General features: G+C 49.1%; 1 protein-coding gene across 1 annotated transcript in view; it reads right to left on the bottom strand.

Moving 5' to 3' along the window:
* Positions 1 to 20,231, bottom strand: part of ADCY6 (adenylate cyclase 6) — a 506,430-nt gene that overhangs the window by 469,008 nt on the left and 17,191 nt on the right. Inside the window, exon 2 of the mRNA XM_078685913.1 lies at positions 4,952 to 5,125. The gene's annotated coding sequence lies outside the window, so the exon portion shown is untranslated. The remainder of the gene's footprint in view (positions 1 to 4,951; positions 5,126 to 20,231) is intronic.

The raw sequence follows: 20,231 nt of genomic DNA, 5'->3' as shown, positions 1-20,231 counted from the left end.
CACTCACTCTACACTCTGCACTCACTCTGCACCTGCACTCACTCTGCACCTGCACTCACTCTACACTCTGCACTCACTCTACACTCGCACTCACTCTGCACTCACTCTGCACCTGCACTCACACACACTCGGCACTCACACACACTCGGCACTCACACACACTCGGCACTCACACACACTCGGCACTCACACACACTCGGCACTCACACACACTCGGCACTCACACACACTCGGCACTCACACACACTCGGCACTCACACACACTCGGCACTCACACACACTCGGCACTCACACACACTCGGCACTCACACACACTCGGCACTCACACACACTCGGCACTCACACACACTCGGCACTCACACACACTCGGCACTCACACACACTCGGCACTCACACACACTCGGCACTCACACACACTCGGCACTCACTCACACTCGGCACTCACTCACACTCGGCACTCACTCACACTCGGCACTCACTCACACTCGGCACTCACTCACACTCTGCACTCACACTCTGCACTCACACTCTGCACTCACACTCTGCACTCACACTCTGCACTCACACTCTGCACTCACACTCTGCACTCACACTCTGCACTCACACTCTGCACTCACACTCTGCACTCACACTCTGCACTCACACTCTGCACTCACACTCTGCACTCACACTCTGCACTCACACTCTGCACTCACACTCTGCACTCACACTCTGCACTCACACTCTGCACTCACACTCTGCACTCACACTCTGCACTCACACTCTGCACTCACACTCTGCACTCACACTCTGCAGTGTGTGGGTGTCTCCCTGAAAAAGATGGGGAGCCACAGGGAAGAGATAGTGTGTGCTTGTGAGAGCCGAGGGTCCGACGGGTCTGTACAGAGGGCACTGCCAGAACTAAGTATGTCCCAGTACTGTAATACCTGACGCTGCGGCGGGTCAGGATTGGTGTGCATCGGAAGAGCAGAGTGTGCGTCAGTCGTGTAACAGCAGAGGCTGCCAAGGTCTGGGTCGAGGTACTTTGGCACAGTGTGGTGGTGCTGTAACAGATGCTGTGCTAGTCCCGACTGAGATACGTTGGCTGAAGTGAGTGCGCCCTGTATTGCACAGCAGGGGGGGGCGGCAGCTCTGCATTAAGACACATTGGCAGAGCTGCGGCGTTCCGGGACTGCTGGAGCCCAGGGTGCGGTCGGTCTGGATTGAGGTGGGTAGGATGCGCCTCAGTACAAAAATAGCAGAGGGTCAACAGTTCAGGACTGAGGTACACTGACCGAGTTGTGTGCGCCCCGGACCTAAAAACAGGAGAAAATGGCGCTGTGCACCCCTGTACTGAAAGAGCAGTGTGCATGGCATGTGAGAATTGAGGTACACTGCCGGAGCTATGCTCGCTCCGCAACTGAAATAGCAGAGGATGCGGCAGGTCGGGATTGAGGTGCACTGACAGAGCTGTGCACGCCTGGTACTGAAATAGCAGAGGATGCGGCAGGTCGGGATTGAGGTGCACTGACAGAGCTGTGCACGCCTGGTACTGAAATAGCAGAGGATGCGGCAGGTCGGGATTGAGGTACACTGCCGGAGCTAAGCTCGCTCCGGAACTGAAATAGCAGACGATGTGGCAGGTCGGGATTGAGGTGCACCGACAGCTGTGGTGTGCGCGCCTAGTAATGAAAGAGCAGAGGGAGTGGCTTCCCTGGAATCAGAATTGAGGCCCAATGCCTGAGCTATGGCGCCCCTGTACAATGATAAGGATGCGGGGGGTCAGGATAGAAGCCCACGGAAGAGCAGTCGGAGTTCTCGGTACCTGACACAGCGACGCTTCTTTACACGCAGGGTTAAGGTGCATCTCCGGCGCGCTGGCAATAAGCTCGTGCTCACTCACATGCCTGGTCCGCACAATAGAGTTATCCGAGTGCTCACATCCTGTTAAACTGCTCCCATGTACTTCATAACAACTCGGCATGTACCTCCGATGAAAAACTGAACGCGCGTAGAATCCCCGAACAAACAAGCTTCACAACGCCGGACCACAGATCGCGAAAGCGATCCAATTGTAAAAAAAACAAGAACAAGGAAGCTGCGCGCTGAGCGCTGCAGAATTGTGAACGCGCCCGGCCATCTGGATTCACTAACGGAGGCACCCTGACAGCTCCTAATTATAATTTATGTACTTCTTTGCGCGAGCACGAACGAAATATGCCCAAAATGGCGGAACAAAACTACATTTACCCTATCACTTCAAGCCTATTAAAACGAAAACACAAGGAAGACGAATCACTGGCCAGATGACAGAAAACGCTAAGGAATGTGTGGAATTCCTCTCCCCAAGGCCCTAGGAGATACTTCTTTTTTTTCTTCTAACATTAGGATCTCGAAACTCCTCCCCCACTTACAGTGGGGAGGAGTCCGAGCCCTAAAAAGTACTGAATCAACTCACGTTTAAGAGAGGGTCTAACTTGTGTTCTGTTGTTATTATAAGTGACTCTCCAAAACGAGGCGACACCTCATTTTATGAGCATTTCTACAGATCGGAGTCCACCACAAGTAGCTGCAGAGCATGAGAAGGATGCTTGCACTCAAACACTTACTAATAAACATAATGGAGTCCAATCATACCTGGGCATAATGTGGTATCAAATATCCCAGCTAACACCATGCATTCTCAAAAGTAACTGTTGATGCTAAAGATGCTTACCAAGCCCCTGAAGATAAGTCGCATTTCAAGAGGTCCGGCAGTAGAAATGTAGCGCTTTCAAAGTTAGCTTCTTTGAGAAGGAGGGTCTAGTTTTACAGCTATTTTAACTTTGAAGAAACCAACAAACTCTCCTAGAGGAGCTATGATTAGGCACCATTCTTAGATGGTCAAAGGAGGGTTTAGATTTCTACAAATGAGATAAATGGATCCCTTATTTTTTCCCTTTTCTATGAATTGCTAATTTAAGGAAATTCCATGGACTATCGGCGACAGAGGTTTCAGAGGATGACTCTTCCATATTCCTCAGTGGTAGCACTCCTTTGGCTTTCAGAGACTTACTAGCCAAAACCTTGACATTGCCATCGCTGACTATCTTAGCTTTTAACTTCTCAGAGATCTCACACTACAATGATCTAGGATATGAAAGAACGCAGCAAATAAACCTAACCCCTGTTGGAATCAGCAAAAATCTGTTTAGGACGAGGGCTACTTCAGGCACAACTGGCAGACAGACTACAGAAAATGAATAATGTAATTGAAATCCAGATTAATCATAGCCAAAAAAACTAATGAAGAGGAAAATAATAAAAACACAAATGTTGAGGACAAAGTAAAAAAAACTCACTCAAGAATAGTACAAAAAGAAGATAAGACTAGTTGCAGAAGACTCCCCACAAAACGGAAGTGCATCAAGCTAGCCCCCTCCTTCCCAGTTGCTAAATAAATTTAGGATCAGGCATACATTGTGTTTGCACCTGAACCCAAATTCTAATTTTTGCCAAATCTGTACAGGGAGCAGCATTTTACCCACACACAAATTCCTTGAGGTACAGCCTAGATGTATTTCCTTGGGGAACACATATCAGAATGCAGGGACAAGTATGGTTTTACCATTGCCCTAAAATGGATCCCTAACCTATACTTCTTTCCAATCGTAAGAACTTGGAATTAGGATGTAAGACAAAACTAATGGTAACCGTTTGTTCCCAGGGCAGTTTTAATCCCAGTAACTCCGAGCAACTAGGAATAGGGGCCTGGGTCTCAAAATGCAGCTTGTACGTATGTATATGGTATTTATATAGTGCAGACCTAGAGTAAAGGCAGCAGATTCCTGTACAGGGTCTAAGGCAAAGACAGTTAACGTGTGACTGTAGCTAGTCCTATGAGCAAGAGCGGACAGGTACTGCATCGAGGCATAGCATTCTTTAAAAAGGTGTATATTCTGTCCTTTCCTAAATTGCATCAGTGTTGGAGTGCTCCAGATGTATACGCAGATATCATTTCAGAATCCCAGTATATTGATTGAAAAGGCATGTTGCCATGTTTTGTTTGCACTTCTTCATCTCCACTCGGATGGTGTCCTGGCTGTGGGAGTGCCAGACACCAGAGGTTGCCAGACAGACAGGAGTGCTGGTCATGATGGCTTTCTAGGTGATGCAGCTGGTTTTGATGATGGTGTGGGCTAGCAAGGGGGGCCAGTGGGGTTCCAGTGATCCCTGATGGTGGAAAAATGATGAAACCAAGATGGCATCAGGAGGCTGATCCTCTTTGATAGCTAGTCATAACACAAACATGTCAATCTAGTAAAGAGGTGTATAAGGTGATTTAAACATTTAGGTGTTTTCCCATTTGCATTTTGCTGACAAACTATGGCCAGCAAACGTTTATCTGCAGTCGGCCATGGATGACCATGGTTTGGCTTTATTTCTGACTGAGCATTTACGCTTCTCCTTCAGAGAGCGCGCTGCAGGGTTCTCTTGTTTACATCATAGCTGTCAAAGCTGCTGAGTGAAGAGTCAGAATTGAGGACAAGGTCTTCTTATACATAGGGGATTGAGGCTTAAGGGATGGGGTAAGGGTGCCTTTTGAAGAACCTTGAGGACCAGATGGCCTGATTTTTGGGAATCCCTTCCAAGAAAATAAACGAATCACTTTGAGCATTCATTTAAATGTCATATAATCCCTGATCGCGCAACTCAATCTTGGTGTTCTTCTAGGACACACGCTGCCACTCTCCACGGACATATACGCAGGCAGTACACAACTCAGTTTGCCTAAAGGATATACACAACCAGTTGTACCTATCCACCCACATGCGGGCAGCAACTCTTCATCCTCAAATAACTATTTGCTCTTCCTAGATACACAAATGCTTCCAGTCCCGCCACACAAAAAAACATTGAGCACAGCAATGGCAAGGATGCACTCACAACTATGTCACACACAAACACAGCCAGAGACAGACACACACATTACCTGTCCGGTCTGGGTGAGGGCCTTGTTCCAGGTGCTCCTGGCAGGGTTGGTGAAACGCGGCATTTATTTCGTCGAGTGGAGAGGTGGCCGGTAACCTCCTCTTCTGCGCTCACAATCTCTACGGCATGAGGAGCTGCAGCCCGAGCCTGGTGAGCAGGGGTCTCGGCCGGAGACCTAGAAAAATAGTCAGACATAAGTAGGACTGGATATTTCGTGGTATCAAAGTCATCTAGAGGCGAAGCATCTGCTAGAACTTCATCAAGAAGATACATTCTATACCCAACAGACAGAAATAAAACTGCCCAAACATGATGGTGGCACACCACAGCACTGTGTGGCAATACCAGCAGCAAGAGCAGATGGAAACAATCCTTCAAGCACACCAGAGCAGACTAAGTGAAAGCCGAATTGCCATATTTTATGAGAACCTAGGAGAAAATTCTGGGTCCCAGTTTACTACTAAAACCTATATTCTGAACTTACTTCGAGATCTGGTGCCGGCATCCTGCGACCTCTTTACTACTACCATGCAAGAGGGACCCTGGGATTGCTCAGGGACAAGGGAGCAAAAAAGTATGTTGAGGTCACCATCTTCTCTCTTCCTACACCCCACTAAGAGTGAGGGACACCAGAATTATGTCCACATGAAAAAGAGGTCTCCCTAACCTGGAATAGGGAGTTCCTGCCCTTTTATTGCATTTACTCATTTACATGTAAACTTTGCCTAAAGGATGAAAGTACCACTCTACCCCGCCCACAGAACGAGGTAAAGCGTCCTATGCCCACATAGCAACTGTACCAGAGCATCTGTTGGCAACTGAGGTAAGGAACAGTTACCCATACACCCATGAGCTGAATAAACTCCACTTCCCCAAAGTGAGGAACACAGTCTACCCCTTCATGAAGTCAGTACCCTCCTGGGGGTATGGCTACGCGGGCGAAGATGGCGGACATAAACTGCTGGAGCTACGCCATTCATCCCCCATAATCCATACATTTCTCCATATTACAGCATACCCGGAGGCACAGAAGCGGCCTAATAGCAGCGGGGAGCACCCGCGTCCGGGAGAGAGGTTAAAAAGAGCTCCAACCCTACAAGTAGCAGGTGAATTTGGCCCAAATCAACCCGGGGCGAGCTGCGAGGGCAGGAGGCGTGGCTTGGAAAGACTACGCGAGCCCAAGGACGAACACAAGGCCTGGCAGACCCAGATCAGCAACCGTGCAGTGGGCGCAACGGCCGGCCCCCAAACACCCCCACAGCACCCGAGGACAGACAAACACGATCGCAGAAGTGAGAAGCGATTGAATGGGAGCAGAGGAGGGCAGAAGCTGGAAGCACAATTGCATACTCTGCTAAGTGAGGAACTTCAGGATACATCCCTGGTTATCGCGGCTTACTGGGGCGGGGAGACGAGGCCCAGGTGGATCAGGCAGGTCGTAATCTCCACTCAGGGCAGCACTACACAGGGAGCCAACACCTGACCTGGTGCTCATGCAGATAGGAGCCCTCATTTAAAAGGCGCAACTAGCGTACCTGGGCGGTTGAAGATCACCCAGCACCAGCGTGGCCTTGATGGGTCACATGAGCCTGAAGATTGCACGAGACTCGGTGGGCCCAGAGGAGCCATAGAACAGAAGGAGCATCGGCAGCCCCCCAGGTGCACCCGCAGTGCCTGATAACCGAAAATGACAATCGCAGAGGTGATAAGCGATCATGCGGGGGTGGCAGAGGAAGACCGTTGCAAGTGAAATAACGCCACCTTACTAGGCGCGAAGACCCAGACACACCACTGAGCTCATCAAAATGGGGGGGGTGAGGCCTGGGCATGCCAATAGGGTCCGGTGCCCCATTCGCAGTACAGCAGGCTCACTTGACCGGTGTCCATCCAGAGGCCTTCACCTCAGAAGGTACAGCGAGCACACCCAGACAGGTGAGGACCGCCCAGCACCAGCGCAGCGGGGGGGGGGCAGCCTCCGAACACAGCAGGGCAGGGTACCGCCGGCCGCTCAGAACTGAAATCACCCTGAACAGCGTACATCGTAAAAAGGGCCGAGGTAGAATAACTGAGGACAGTCGACCTTAAGAGCAGGCAGAGGCCTCCTAGGAGGGCGCATGCTGGAACCGTGCCGGATCTACAGCGGACTATTGAGGGAGGTCATGTCGCAGTAATGAGCCACTCTCGCTCGGGAAGCATAGTGGTGAACATAAATGACACCCCTGGACAGTTACACAGAGGGGTAAAAACTTAGAAGGCGCCAAGAAACCAAAAAACACTGGAAGCATTCATATACTCTCAAACTATATTGACACACCAGGAGTGACCTCGGGACTGAAAATTGAGGATCGTGCAGTCCCTGTCGCTCTAACAGGCTGATCCGGTCATTGTAATCCACATCTGACCAAATCTCATGAAGCAACTGGACTAGTAGCATAAGATAACACAGCACAACGCTGCAATAATGCTTGCGAAGTTGAGGCACACAAACTCGTCAATTCACTCCCTGGTGTCACATGTCAGACATGGGTCGACTTAATTCCGGCATTGGAGGGCCTCCTGGCCAATCGTTTCCGCCCCGATCCCAACCAGACAAAACATCTGGGGAGCCATCCACAGACCCTATGTTGAGTAAGCTGGATGCAGTTTTGGCCGCAATAGAAAAGTTGGGGAACACAATGGAACAAATAAGCACCTCACTTGAAAATAAGATTGATAAAGTGGCCCTTGACTTAAACCTCCTGCATGCAGATCACCTGAAGCTAGCAGACAGAACCCACATGCTGGAAGTGACCATAGCCGAGCTATCTCCCAAGGCTCATGAAGCCGAAAAACACCTTAACAAGCAGTTGGCCCGGGTGAAAGTTCTCGAGCACAGAGCAGAAGGTTCTGAAGGCCGTTCCAGGCAAAACAATGTGAGTGTCATAGGCCTCCCAGAAGGTGAAGAAAGCAGAGACGCTACCACCTATATCGAAAACTAGGGATACAGGGATTGCTATCAGACGGTGTACTAACACAACACTTCGCCACAGAAAGAGCACACAGGGTGCCGGCGCGATCCCCCCCCCCACCGGGAACGAGCCCCAGACCACTGCTATTTTGTGTACTAAACTAGAAGGATAGGGACACGATTTTACAAGAGACAAGGAAGTTGCAAAAGATACAGGTAGCAAACAGTCTTGTAATGCTCTTTCCAGACTACACAGCAACGGTACAAAAACAGCTTAATTTTTTTCTGGAAGTGAAACCGCGACTCCGTAAGCTGGACATTAAATATTCACTGTTATTCCCTCCGCGCCTGCAAGTTGTGGTAAAAGACAAGACACACGTTTTCAACACTCCTATTGCTGCATGGGACTGGTTAGACACTATGAACCCTGGGGACAACAACCTAGACAACGAACAATCTGGGAGATCACATCTAAGTACTAAATCTGGGCCGTACAATGGAAAAAGACGCAAGCGGCAATCACCACTGCTGTGCCATGGATCCAACCTAGAACAAATGATACAGGACCTGTGCAGTGCACTGCAAGCAGCAGCTGAAATCAGAAGTCACCTAAGCGACTCTTTGTCGGAGGAAAGCTTGCAAGATCGAGTAAGCGATGTGGTGTCAGTTGATGAGACCTCAAATTCACAGGACTCAGGAACTTTGCCAGAGGTCACACCACAAACTGCAGATAACATCATATAGCTGAACCAAAAAATATCCGGTCGCCCCAAGTGTTTCTGCAACAGTGAAGATCACGCAAGTACAGCAGGACTTGATATGTTCTTTAAGAGTCTAATTACTTTCCTCTTGTTAGTAATGTACCACTCTGTTATAGCCATTATCACTGTACACGCAGGGGTGGTCACCATACGCCAACAAGTACCGTATGTAAACATGCTTACAAGCCATACCCCCAACCTAAACCATCAGATGTATAACTCCGGTTCTCGCTAACCACCAGACTAATGGGGGACTAACAATCCTTTTTCCTCTACTGACACCCAGTCCTTGCGTAGCCCGACCCACTAGCCAACCTTGGCATGTCTTCTCGTTTGAAAAGTTTGGACAACTGCATGCTGCACTCTCGCCCTACTGGTATTTCATATATTCATTAATATTAGTTTAGTTAATCAAGACACACTGATCCGATTATGCACTAGCAATACCACAGGCACACTGTATCGTCTGGCCCCACCTCTGTGACCCATACACGAAGATTTGCTGCCTCCGGGCTGCTGGTTTCTAATCATCCCCCGAACACGACTGTCACTAAAATATGCAACTGGAATGTCAGGGGAATACATACACCTTCCAGCAGGTACCTGATATACTCTTACCTTAAAAGACATCCGGCCCAAATAGTTCTCCTTCAAGAAACGCATCTCACAGCACCTGAAACACAGACACTGCAGAGGAGGTGGAGGGGGCAGATATATACGCCACTGGCTACTCTGCCTTTGCCAGAGGCGCTCTGATATGACTCCCTTTCAGCTGGACAAATTAATGATAGAAACAGAGGGACGACATGCCCTTGTAAAAGGCCATCTGGGTGGCAGACCAATTGTGCTGGGCTCAATTTATGCACCCAACACAGAGCAGTCAACATTTTTGGATACATTATCTGGCAGACTGTCGGACTGGCATGGAATACCATGGCTGGTGGGGGGCTTCAATTGTGTCCCTTGACAGCTCTACCGTCCTATCCTACCTAGCGCACCCACAACAACCGCCGTGAAGGTATTAAATACGTAGATTACGCAGTGGCATCTAGTAAACGTATGGAGACACAGAAATCCCACAGATAAGGTTTACTCCTACTACTCAGGGTCCCACAACTTACACGTCCGACTAGACAGGATACTAACCACGAAAGAGGTGTTACCGACTGTGACCGCAACCGAATACTTAGGAAGAACTCACTCCGACCATAACTCGCACACACTCCGAACGACATTGGATAATGGCACACCAACAATCCCCAGATGGCGATTACAACCTGAAACACTGAAGGACAAACCATTTCGAGAATCCCTAAGCTCGGCCATTACAAATTATTTTGATGAAAATACAGGCTGTGCAACATCAGCCCTCACTGAATAGGATGCATTTAAAGTAGTAATCCGAGGGCATTGTCTAGACATACAAATAGGAATACGTAGAGGGGTTGAGGCAGATCTTAAAGTTAGACAATGGGCTAGCGCACCTTGAAATACACGCAGCTACCAACCCGGTAATCAAAACACAACTGAAAGAAAACAGGGCAGAACACCTTCGACTGCTAGAAAAATTAAGATACCTTAACTGCACCCACAGCACCGCAGACAAGGCTGGCCGATTACTCGCATGGCCTATTAGACTGGAAGACACCAGGTCCCCCATAACATCAGTCTGATGCCCGCAGGGCACGCTCCTATATACGCAACAGACAATACATCATGACTTCATACAACACTATACTAACTTATATAAATCTACTGCAGTGGCATTGCCCGAAAAGATTCATCAATTTCTCCCAGAATCACTCTTCCTACAGTAATCCCAGAACGAAGACTGGAACTTGATGCTCAAATTAATCCAGATGAAATTCTGGCCGGAATACGCACTCTAGCGACAGGAAAACCCCAGGCCCTGCTGGCCTGTCAGCTGATTTCTATAATGCCTATGCTGCGCTATTAGTGCCCCAGGTAAAAACGGTTTACGAGGCCGCACTGTTGGCCTGCACCCTCACAGATATGCAGCAAGAAGAGCTATTAATTTCACTCCCTAAACCATATAGGGACCAAACCCATTTAGGCTCATATAGACCCCTGATCCCCTCTTTTGTTTTCGTTAGCTATGCTTAGCTGTGCAGCTGCGCGAGAGGGAAGACAACTGGGGCATCCCTCTGGGAGATGGATTGCATGTGGTATCCCTATATGCTGATTATCTCCTACTGTATATCATGGACATGAATAATGTACCAGAGACTATAGCGGAGATGTTACTATGATTTGTAGTACTTTTTGGGTAGAAGGTAAACAGGAACAAGTCGTGCCTCTATCCCTTCAGGACCAGGGCTCAGAATCAAGACAGAGCTATTTCCTCTATCCGGTCCCAACTCAAGGTCTGGAAAACACTGCCCTTAACTGTAATGGGCAGAATAGCCTTGACCAAAATGGTGATATTACCTAGACTGTTGTATTACTTTGCAAATCTTCCTGTTTATGTCCAGGCCAAAACATTCCGAGAATTGGAACAAATGATCAGAGATTTCATTTAGAACAAAGGACGCCACAGAGTAGCACTCTGGAAACTGTACGCACCTGCAGACAAATACGGCTTGGCAGTCCCAATTATGGAGCTTTACTACCTAGCCGTGCAGCTGCAATGGGGAAAAAGTGGCTGGCAGGATTACACTTTGCAGAAACCGCCACAGCACAACCAGAATAGACATTATCCCGGGTATGTCATTTATTCTACCCAATGGGCAGACCCACCACCCCGGCGCCGACCTGCCTGGCCCTGGCCTACCGATGCCACAAACGCAGCTTACACCTTACCAGACAATAGATTCCTTACGCATCCGCACTATCACCCTCCTTGGCACCCCGAGTAGTAGAGGGGGCACATCAAACAGTGCGCTTGTGCCCTGGCATGCCACAGAGGTGCGAACCCTGGGAGAATTATAGGAGGATGGCATGTTACTGCCCTTTGACAGGTTAGCCCAGGAAACAGACATGCCGACAGGCCAATTCATATTATATATAACTCAATTATAAGGGTACTGACGGCGGCATGGGGGATATGGGCACTGAGCCCTAGTTACATCTGGTGATTCAATATTTGCATGTACTGGGGAATGGAATCCATATAATCCATTGGATAACAGAAGCATTACTACTGCATACCCTGAAACCCCTGATGTGTTTGTGCACAAAATGGGAGGATGACAGGGGTGGGTCGTGGACAGAGAAGGAATGGGGAGTGATCTTAGTGAGCGTGACACAAATCCCAGGGAAAGCTACATTTTGCATTATACAGACTTATATTATTCACAAGGCGTATCTATCACCAGAAAAAATAACTAAATATTTCCGGCTCACTAATTCGGCATGCCCCCTCTGTATACAGGTGAGAGCAGACTTCCTCCACATGCTGTGGTCCTGCCCCTCACTACGCTTGTATTGGCAGGAGGTGACAGCAGGCCTGTCGGAATCTACTGATCGCCCACATGGGAGGAAGGGATACTGGTAGTATTCCCCAGACCCAAGAAGCACAAAGTCACCTCCAGATTCATAGATCTAGGGCTTATAGTTGTAAAAAGGCTAGTCACCCGGAGATGGAAAAACAAGCATCCCCCCACTACGGAAAATTGGGGGTGCTCACTATTGGTCTCGGCCCAGGCAGAAAGCACCGCTCTGCACAGAGAAGAGGTAGCCGGCCTGCGCAAATACCTCCTTGGACAATGGTGGGACACAATAATGGTGGTGCTACATCACACGAGGAGTGAACCGGGGGAGGGGGACAATTCACAGGAAGGGAACGATGATGGAAATGAATTGGAATCCTGATTAACACACAATCCAGGTACTAACAACAAATTAGCTAATATTGCTGATCTGGCGATACATCCAAAAGCGAGCCCGGGAACAGACATATATAAGACGATCCAAATTGGGAGGTCACGGGGGGAGGGTTTGGGTAATCTCAAGACAAAGCTATCAGGGTAGCATTGATCGGTTAATGTCTGTCGAGTTGTTGATTTAAATTCTTCCTATGTTAATGTTGCATTGTCCTAATCCGCAAAATAAGAGCAAAAAACAGGATCTGTGAAACCTGTAGGTAACTAAATGCCAGGCATGCTCAGTATGTTATGGGATAATATAGGAATGTTGTATACCTCTCCATTTTCGCCTCTTACATTCTCCCTGTATACTAGAACCTAGTAGCTCAGTTAACTGAAAGCTGCCTAGACATAGTAATGTATCCGACCTGCCAAGCCTACGCAGTATAATACATCAAGTACATGACAAGTGTTGACATTCAATCTGTAAAACATATACTGAAAATGATGTACTTGTATGTAACAGAAAATGCAAATAAAGAAAAAAAATGAAGTCAGTACCCTCCTCCACCCCTTTAGGGGGAGGATATCAGCCCTATGCCCACGAGACTAGTACCTGCTCCTAGGGTATGGGGTATCTAGCCACTGAAGTGCTCCTCCAGTCTCTGCTTTTAAGTGCCAGCAGCCTTTATTTTGTGTACCAGCATCATCTGATGCCCATACACCCTCTACTATGTCCCTGGGGAAGTTAGTGTAACCCAGTGCCCCAGCAGTCTGTCAGATGACAAACCAACCCCGGCCATGCCCCAGTGTGTTTTCTATGCTGCAGCCTTCTATGATGTGCTCCTGCAGTCCATGTTGCTGTGTTCCAGCAGTCTTGATTGAGTCTGTACTTTGTGCCTGCAGTCTCTGTCGTGCATTTGTCATTCTCCAGTGTTTGAGCTTTTTCCAGCACTCTATGCTTTGCAAGTCTGATGTGCACACCCATCCCTGCAATATTCCCACAGTCTGTGCTGTATCACAGCAGCCCGTGTTATGCTCCAGCAGTCTCTGCTGTGCTCCAGTGCCAGCCATGTTCCGGCAATAGCAACAAGGTGATGGATGGAATCTGTGGCGTAATGAAACTTGAGGCGGCCCACCTGCAAGGTACATGGAGGAGCCCCCTCCAGGCCCCCCTCTGTACTCAATCAGGAACTCTCAGACCAGGGTACTGTGCTGAGGAGACACCCCTGCAGCTCGAGGCCACCCCCACTCTGCATGGGCTGCGGGGGGCCTATGTTACGCCACTGGATGGAATGCTTGAATTAATATCAGCCGAAGCCAATCGCTCAGGCTGCATTCCAATCCATTGTTTTTCACCCACCACGCCACCTCCGTTTGGACCCAGCCATATGAAAATCAGCCTTGACCATGCTCTTCATGGGAACAGTCCAGACCAATCTGCCAAGCCAGGTTCTCCCTGAACCAGAATACAAGCAACCTAGGACCAGTTGTGCCCCGATGAGCCAGGTATAGTTTGATTCCAGTGGCACAGTGAGCATAAGACACACGTCTAGGCATATTCGTCGCACTTACGGATTTAACTGCATAAACAACAGGGTGGTGATTGGAATGCTTGAATTAATCTCAGCCACTGGCAATCACTCAGGGCAACATCCCGATCCATCTTTTTTCACACACCATACCCCCTCAGTTTGGACCCAGCCATATGCAAATCAGCCTTGACCCTGCTCCTGCTCCTTGTGCGAACATTTCAGCCTGAACTGCCAGGCCCGGTTCTCCCTGAGCCGGGATACAAGCAGCCTGTTCCTACAGTCTGAGTTTTGCTTGTGCAGTCTCTGTCGCGCTCCAAGCCTAACATGTTCTTATGTTCTGTGCCTTGTGCTCCTGCAGTGTGTACTCCCATGTCCTATGCTGGCTACTGCAATATCTGCTGTGCTTATGAAGTATTGGCTGTGCCTCAGCAGTCTGCTCCTCTAATCATGACCATCGAGCTGTCTGTCCACAGTTTATGCAATGGAAGTACACCTTAGGCGGACTGACAACTGTTTGCCATTCAAATACTGAACAAGCGGCTAATCAACAAACGTGTGAAGCTAAAACCACGGTTTATTATTTTTGATTTCTAATTTTGATAGGACTGGGCTCTGGCTAAAGCTGTGCCCAGCCACACCTAAAAGCGGGTCTCATGGGTATACCTTTTCAAGGAAATCTGCTATCCCATCACAATCAGGTACATTCACAATATTTGCTTTCCTCGTTATATTGCTTTGAGTCGAAAAGCTCTTTTTAAATATTCGTTACGTTTATGTTGTACATCCAAATTCTTAGATGTAGGAATAACTGCATATGACGCTTAGGATATTGAGGTCCATTTTTCTTAATTATGGTTGGGGACAACGAGTTTCTTGATCATCTGTTCAGGCTGCAAACAAGCATTGGCAAAGCCAATAGGTCGGACATTGGTAAACAGTGATATTAGCCAGGGGCTGAAGTGGGCTGAACCAACGCCCAATACAGTAGTAGTGGGGGGAATAAAAAAGTGAAATACACAAGAACAGACCAATGGATGAAGAGGTCTGGCTGAAAGTCCCCGTACGTAAGCATAATATACATACAATTTTTCTAACATCATATGGTCTAACACCAGACCTAAAAGAGAGAAAATTAACATTATCCTCAACTTCAGCCATTCCGATGGCACAAAAAGGACTGAAGCGAGTCTCCGTACACCTCTACCAAATGCTGATTTTTTGGTCTCGCCTGGCGAAAGCAACGCATGCGCTACTCTCGCCATGGAGAGGACCTTTTAGAATCAATTCTCCCAGTGGGCTTACGTGCACAGGTCTGCATGGACAAAGATGGCTGCTCTCACCATCTGTCCAAAGCAGACAGCATGCGCGTGTCCGTACGGACTTTGGACAGTCTGATGCCATCTTGTTCTAAATAGCGCGTTCACCACACTGCCACACTCACTCCCCCACCCCTGCCGCGTTCACCACGCTGCCGCGCTCACTCCCCCCGCCCCTCTCTATTTCACCAGAACTCCTCGTCATAGGATCCAGAGCGGCGCACAGTTAGCAGGCTTATTTTACTTTCCCAGCCCTCCTCTGTACTGCCCCAAACCTCCTTCCACGAGACTCACCCTGCACCCAGTACCCTCTCAGAATTCTGTTGTACCCTGCTTTTCTCCCCAGTTTGCCTGAAAGCACCCCTACACACGGCCTCTGTCTGTGTCACGATTCACATGCGCTGCCTTTTACTCGACCAGTACTGCGTCTGCACACCCCGTGTACCTAGTTATCCCCCTACCACTGAACCCTGTACTCCCCCAGGCTATGAGCCATACCTCTGCATGCCCGTGTCACGCACCCCCTGTGCCCCATACCTCCGTGCAGCCCTGTAATGCATACCTCTGCACCCCCGTATCGCATAGCTCTGCACCCCGTGTGTCATACCTACGCAACCTTGTGTCTCATACCTATGGACCCGCTGTATCTCATACCTCTGCCCTCCCTGTGCGCCATACCTATGCACCCCCTGTGCCCCAGAGCTCCACCCTCCCTGTGTCCAATATCTCTGCACTCCCGTGTCTATACCTCCGCACTCCCCTGTGTCTATACCGCCTCACTTCCCTGTGCCCCATACCTCTGTGCCCCTCTATAACCAATACCTCAGCACTTCATTATATTCCCTCTGTACTCCCATGTGCCCCATACCTCCGCACTCCCGTGCCTATACCTCGGCACTCCCCTGCGTCTCTACTGCCTCACTTCCCTGTGCCCCATACCTCTGTGCCCCTATGTCCAATACCTCCACAACCCCATGTCTCTCATACCCCCTCTCTCATACCTCCGCACTCCTCCGTGCCCTGTACCTCCACATTTTCCCTGTGTATCTACATCCGCACTCCTTCGTGCACTGTACCTCCACATTTTCCCTGTGACACATACCTCCGTACTCCGTGCCCCGTACCTCCACATTTTCCCTGTGTATCTACATCCGCACTCCTCCTTAACCTGTTCCTTCATATTTTCCCTGTGCCACATACCTCTGTGCTCATCCCTACCTACGCACCCTCTGTGTCTCATACCTCCGCACCCCTCTGTGCCCGTACCTCCATACTGCCCCTACCCCCGCACTCCTCCGTGCCCACTACCTCTGCACTCCTCCGTGCCCTGTACCTCCATACTCCTCTGTGTCCTGTATCTCCGCACTTCCCTGTGCCCCTCCCTCTGCACTCTTCTGAACCCCGTAGCGCCGCACTTCCCTGTGTAGCCCGTACCTCCACAGTTCCCTGTGCCCCTGCCTCCACCTCCCTTGTGCCTCTACCTCCACACCCGCCTGTGCCCCATACCTAGGCACTCCCCTGTGCCCCTGCCTCTGCACTCCCTGCCTCCACATTTTTTTTGTGTCCCACCCCTCCGCACTCCCCTTATGCCACTACCCTCGCACTCCTCCGTGGCCTGTACCTACACATTTCTTCCATGCCCCCTATCTCTGCACTCCCCAATCGTTGTACCTGTGCTGGGGTAAATTTGACCCTCGCGGGACCCCCTACAGTGAGCCCGCACGAGACCCTCTGCAGTGAGCCCCCTCTCCTCTGCTCTGAAGACTCCCACTCCTACTGCCACCTGTGGAGTGGTAAAGAGGCCTCGAGAGTTTGCACCCTCCTACTCGGGGCTTCTGGTGGGGAAGTGATGGGGGTGCGTGTCATCTCTCCCCAGCCATGATCACCTACCCCTTCCTCTAATGGGCAGCACTACCTCCCAAACTCCCCCGCCAGAGCACCCTCCCTCCCCAACCATGATCACCAGCTCCTTTCTTTAGTGCCCCCCGCCAGAACACTCTCCCTCCCAGCCACCATCACCTGCCCCGGCTGCTGGAAATCAGCTGATTTCCAGCAGCCGGTTCGAGAGCCTAATGAAGCGGACTATTTAGATCTCCTACTGCGATTAACTTCATGACTAAAGAACAATCTTCACTTCCATGTGACTAATGGACCTGGTTGAGAGGACTGTCGTGCTGCGCATATTATTGTCTTGATAAAGACCCGCTGCGACTGAAAACATTGGCGCGTTAAGGGTCAAGTTCAAGTTCAGGCATTTATAAAGCGCACTACTCACCCAGAGGGTCTCAAGGCGCTAGAGGGAGGGGTTCACTGTTTATCGAATAGCCAAGTTTTCAGTTCTTTTCTGAAGGAGATGTGATTCTGAGTAAGGCGGAGGTGGGTGGGGAGTGAGTTCCAGGTCTTGGCAGCCAGGAAGGAGAAGGATCTGCCACCCATGGTGGTTTTTCGGATGCGCGGGACTGCAGCGAGGGCTTGATTGGATGATCTTAGTTGGCGGGTGGGATAGTAGAAGGACAGTCGGGTGTTGAGGCATTCGGGTCCCAGATTATAAAGGGCCTTGTGTGCGTGGGTAAGAAGGCGGAAAGTAACTCTTTTGTTGACGGGAAGCCAGTGGAGGTTTTTTAAGTGACCGGTGATGTGCTCTTGGCGCGGGATGTCTAATATGAGTCTCGCTGATGCGTTTTGGATGCGCTGGAGCTTTTTCTGCAATTTTGTTGTAATTCCGGCGTAGAGTGTGTTGCCATAGTCCAGTCGACTCGTGACCAGTGCATGGGTGACAGTCTTTCTTGTTTCGAGGGGGATCCAGCGGAAGATCTTTTTGAGAATGCGAAGGACGTTGAAGCAGGAGGACGATATGGCGTTGTCTGGACATTGAGAGAGAGGAGTCTAGAATGAAGCCCAGGTTACGTGCATGGTCAGTGGGTGTGGGCGCTGATCCCAAAGCGGAAGGCCACCAGGAGTCGTCCCAAGCTGAGGGGGAGGATCCAAGGATGAGCACCTCCGTTTTGTCTGAGTTGAGTTTTAAGCGGCTCTGTTTCATCCATTCGGCTACTTCTTTCATACCTTCATGAAGGTTGTTTTTGGCGGTGTTAGGGTCTTTGGTGAGGGAAAGGATTAGCTGGGTGTCGTCGGCTTAGGAGATGATGTTGAGGTTGTGTTGACGTGCGATGGAGGCGAGGGGACTCATGTAGACGTTGAAGAGGGTGGGACTGAGTGAGGAGCCTTGAGGTACGCCGCAGATGACTTCGGTGGGCTTTGAGTAGAAAGGGGGGAGTCGGACTCTCTGTGTTCTCCCGGCTAGGAACGAGATGATCCAGTCCAAGGCTTTTCCTTGTATGCCGATGTTGTTGAGGCGTTGTGTGAGGGTGTTGTGACAGACAGTGTCGAAGGCGGCGGAGAGGTCAAGTAGAATGAGGGCCACTGTTTCACCGTTGTCCAGGAGTGCTCGGATGTCATCGGTCGCCGCAATGAGGGCGGTTTCGGTGCGGTCGAAACGTCGACATCTATTCACAGACCACATAAACTCGGAGCTCCCAACGAATGGGAAAGAAATTATAGGGTTCCTTGATTGTATTGCTTGATGGTCTCATGAAATAATTTGTACATATGTGTATAGCTTTTTTACACGAAATTCGGATATATTGTTGATCACAAGTTCACTATTCACTAATGTCACTTGTTTTTTGCACTATATTTGATATAATGACAGCTATTGTAGATAATGTATAGAAATGACTTTTTGACTCATAAAATGATATAAAGATACTATAAAGGAGTATTTAGGTCTACCTTCTTTATTTATTATAAAGATTTGTCACAGTATTTCAGAGGTGTTCTGTTGGTTCTATTAGGAGCAGTGTATAAAGGAAACTGTTTGGATAAATCATCTGTTGTTCAAACCCGACAGATTTTTCTAAATTACACATTACCCAGGTTCTGAGGGACACAGGGTAAACCCCGTTGTTTTTATTAAAAAAAACACCTATCTATAGTGGGCAACACTATCCCCCACCCCTCTCATTTCCAGAGGATCCCCCTCCCCAGCCCTGCCAGCCCCCCCATACACTTGTCAGACATGAATCCCCACCAAGAGTGCCTCCACATGTAACAACACGTGCCCTAGATACAGTGGGCCACCACTTCCAGGAGAGCAGCAGAGGGCAGCAGTCTCACACCTGGGGCACAACCCTATCAACTCTCAGAGGGTGCTACACACCAGCCATGGCATCTGTCACCCATCGCCAGGGAGGTCCGTGTGCAGCAGTAGCAGAAGGAGAGTTGCAGGGGGCAGCAGTGCCAGACCTTGCTACCAAGGATATAGAAAGTGAAAGAAAGGATGACAAACAGAGCAAGAAATAGAGATACACTGATAAAGGAAGAAAAAAAGCTAAGAAAAAAGATTCAAAGAAAGAGACAGATAAAGAGAATGAGAAAGAACAAGAGAAAAAAAGAGTGAGAAAGAAACAAGGGAGGAAAGAAGGAAGAAGGAAGGAAAGACAAAAAAGACGGGATATAAAAGAAGAAAAAGACAAGAGAAAGCAAATTGAGGAATGATAATAGAGAACGGAGCAAAACAAAAATGAAACAAGCATTAAAAATGCAATAGGTCTCGCCTTTCATTAAGTTAAAGCCATTTGCTTTGCTATACAATCCCATTAGAAAGGCAAATGGCTTTAACCTAATCAAAGGCGAGACCTATTGCATTTTCAATGCTTGTTTAATAAACGAGTTGATTTAGCTGCATCCAAGTAATTTCAAAACTATCTACAGCATCCGGGAGGAACTCGAGAGAATGTTCCACAAAGTCTGTGCTTCAGAACAGTACATCCTTTTCTACCATACCTTGGCCCGATACTTCTGGTCATACTTTTTCTAATAATAAACAGCCTATTAATCTC

Source organism: Lissotriton helveticus, chromosome 1_1, assembly GCF_964261635.1.
Source record: "Lissotriton helveticus chromosome 1_1, aLisHel1.1, whole genome shotgun sequence".
Classification (NCBI taxonomy): Eukaryota; Metazoa; Chordata; class Amphibia; order Caudata; family Salamandridae; genus Lissotriton; species Lissotriton helveticus.
Note: the sequence above shows the minus strand (reverse complement) of the source record. Positions and strands in the feature narration are given on the sequence as shown.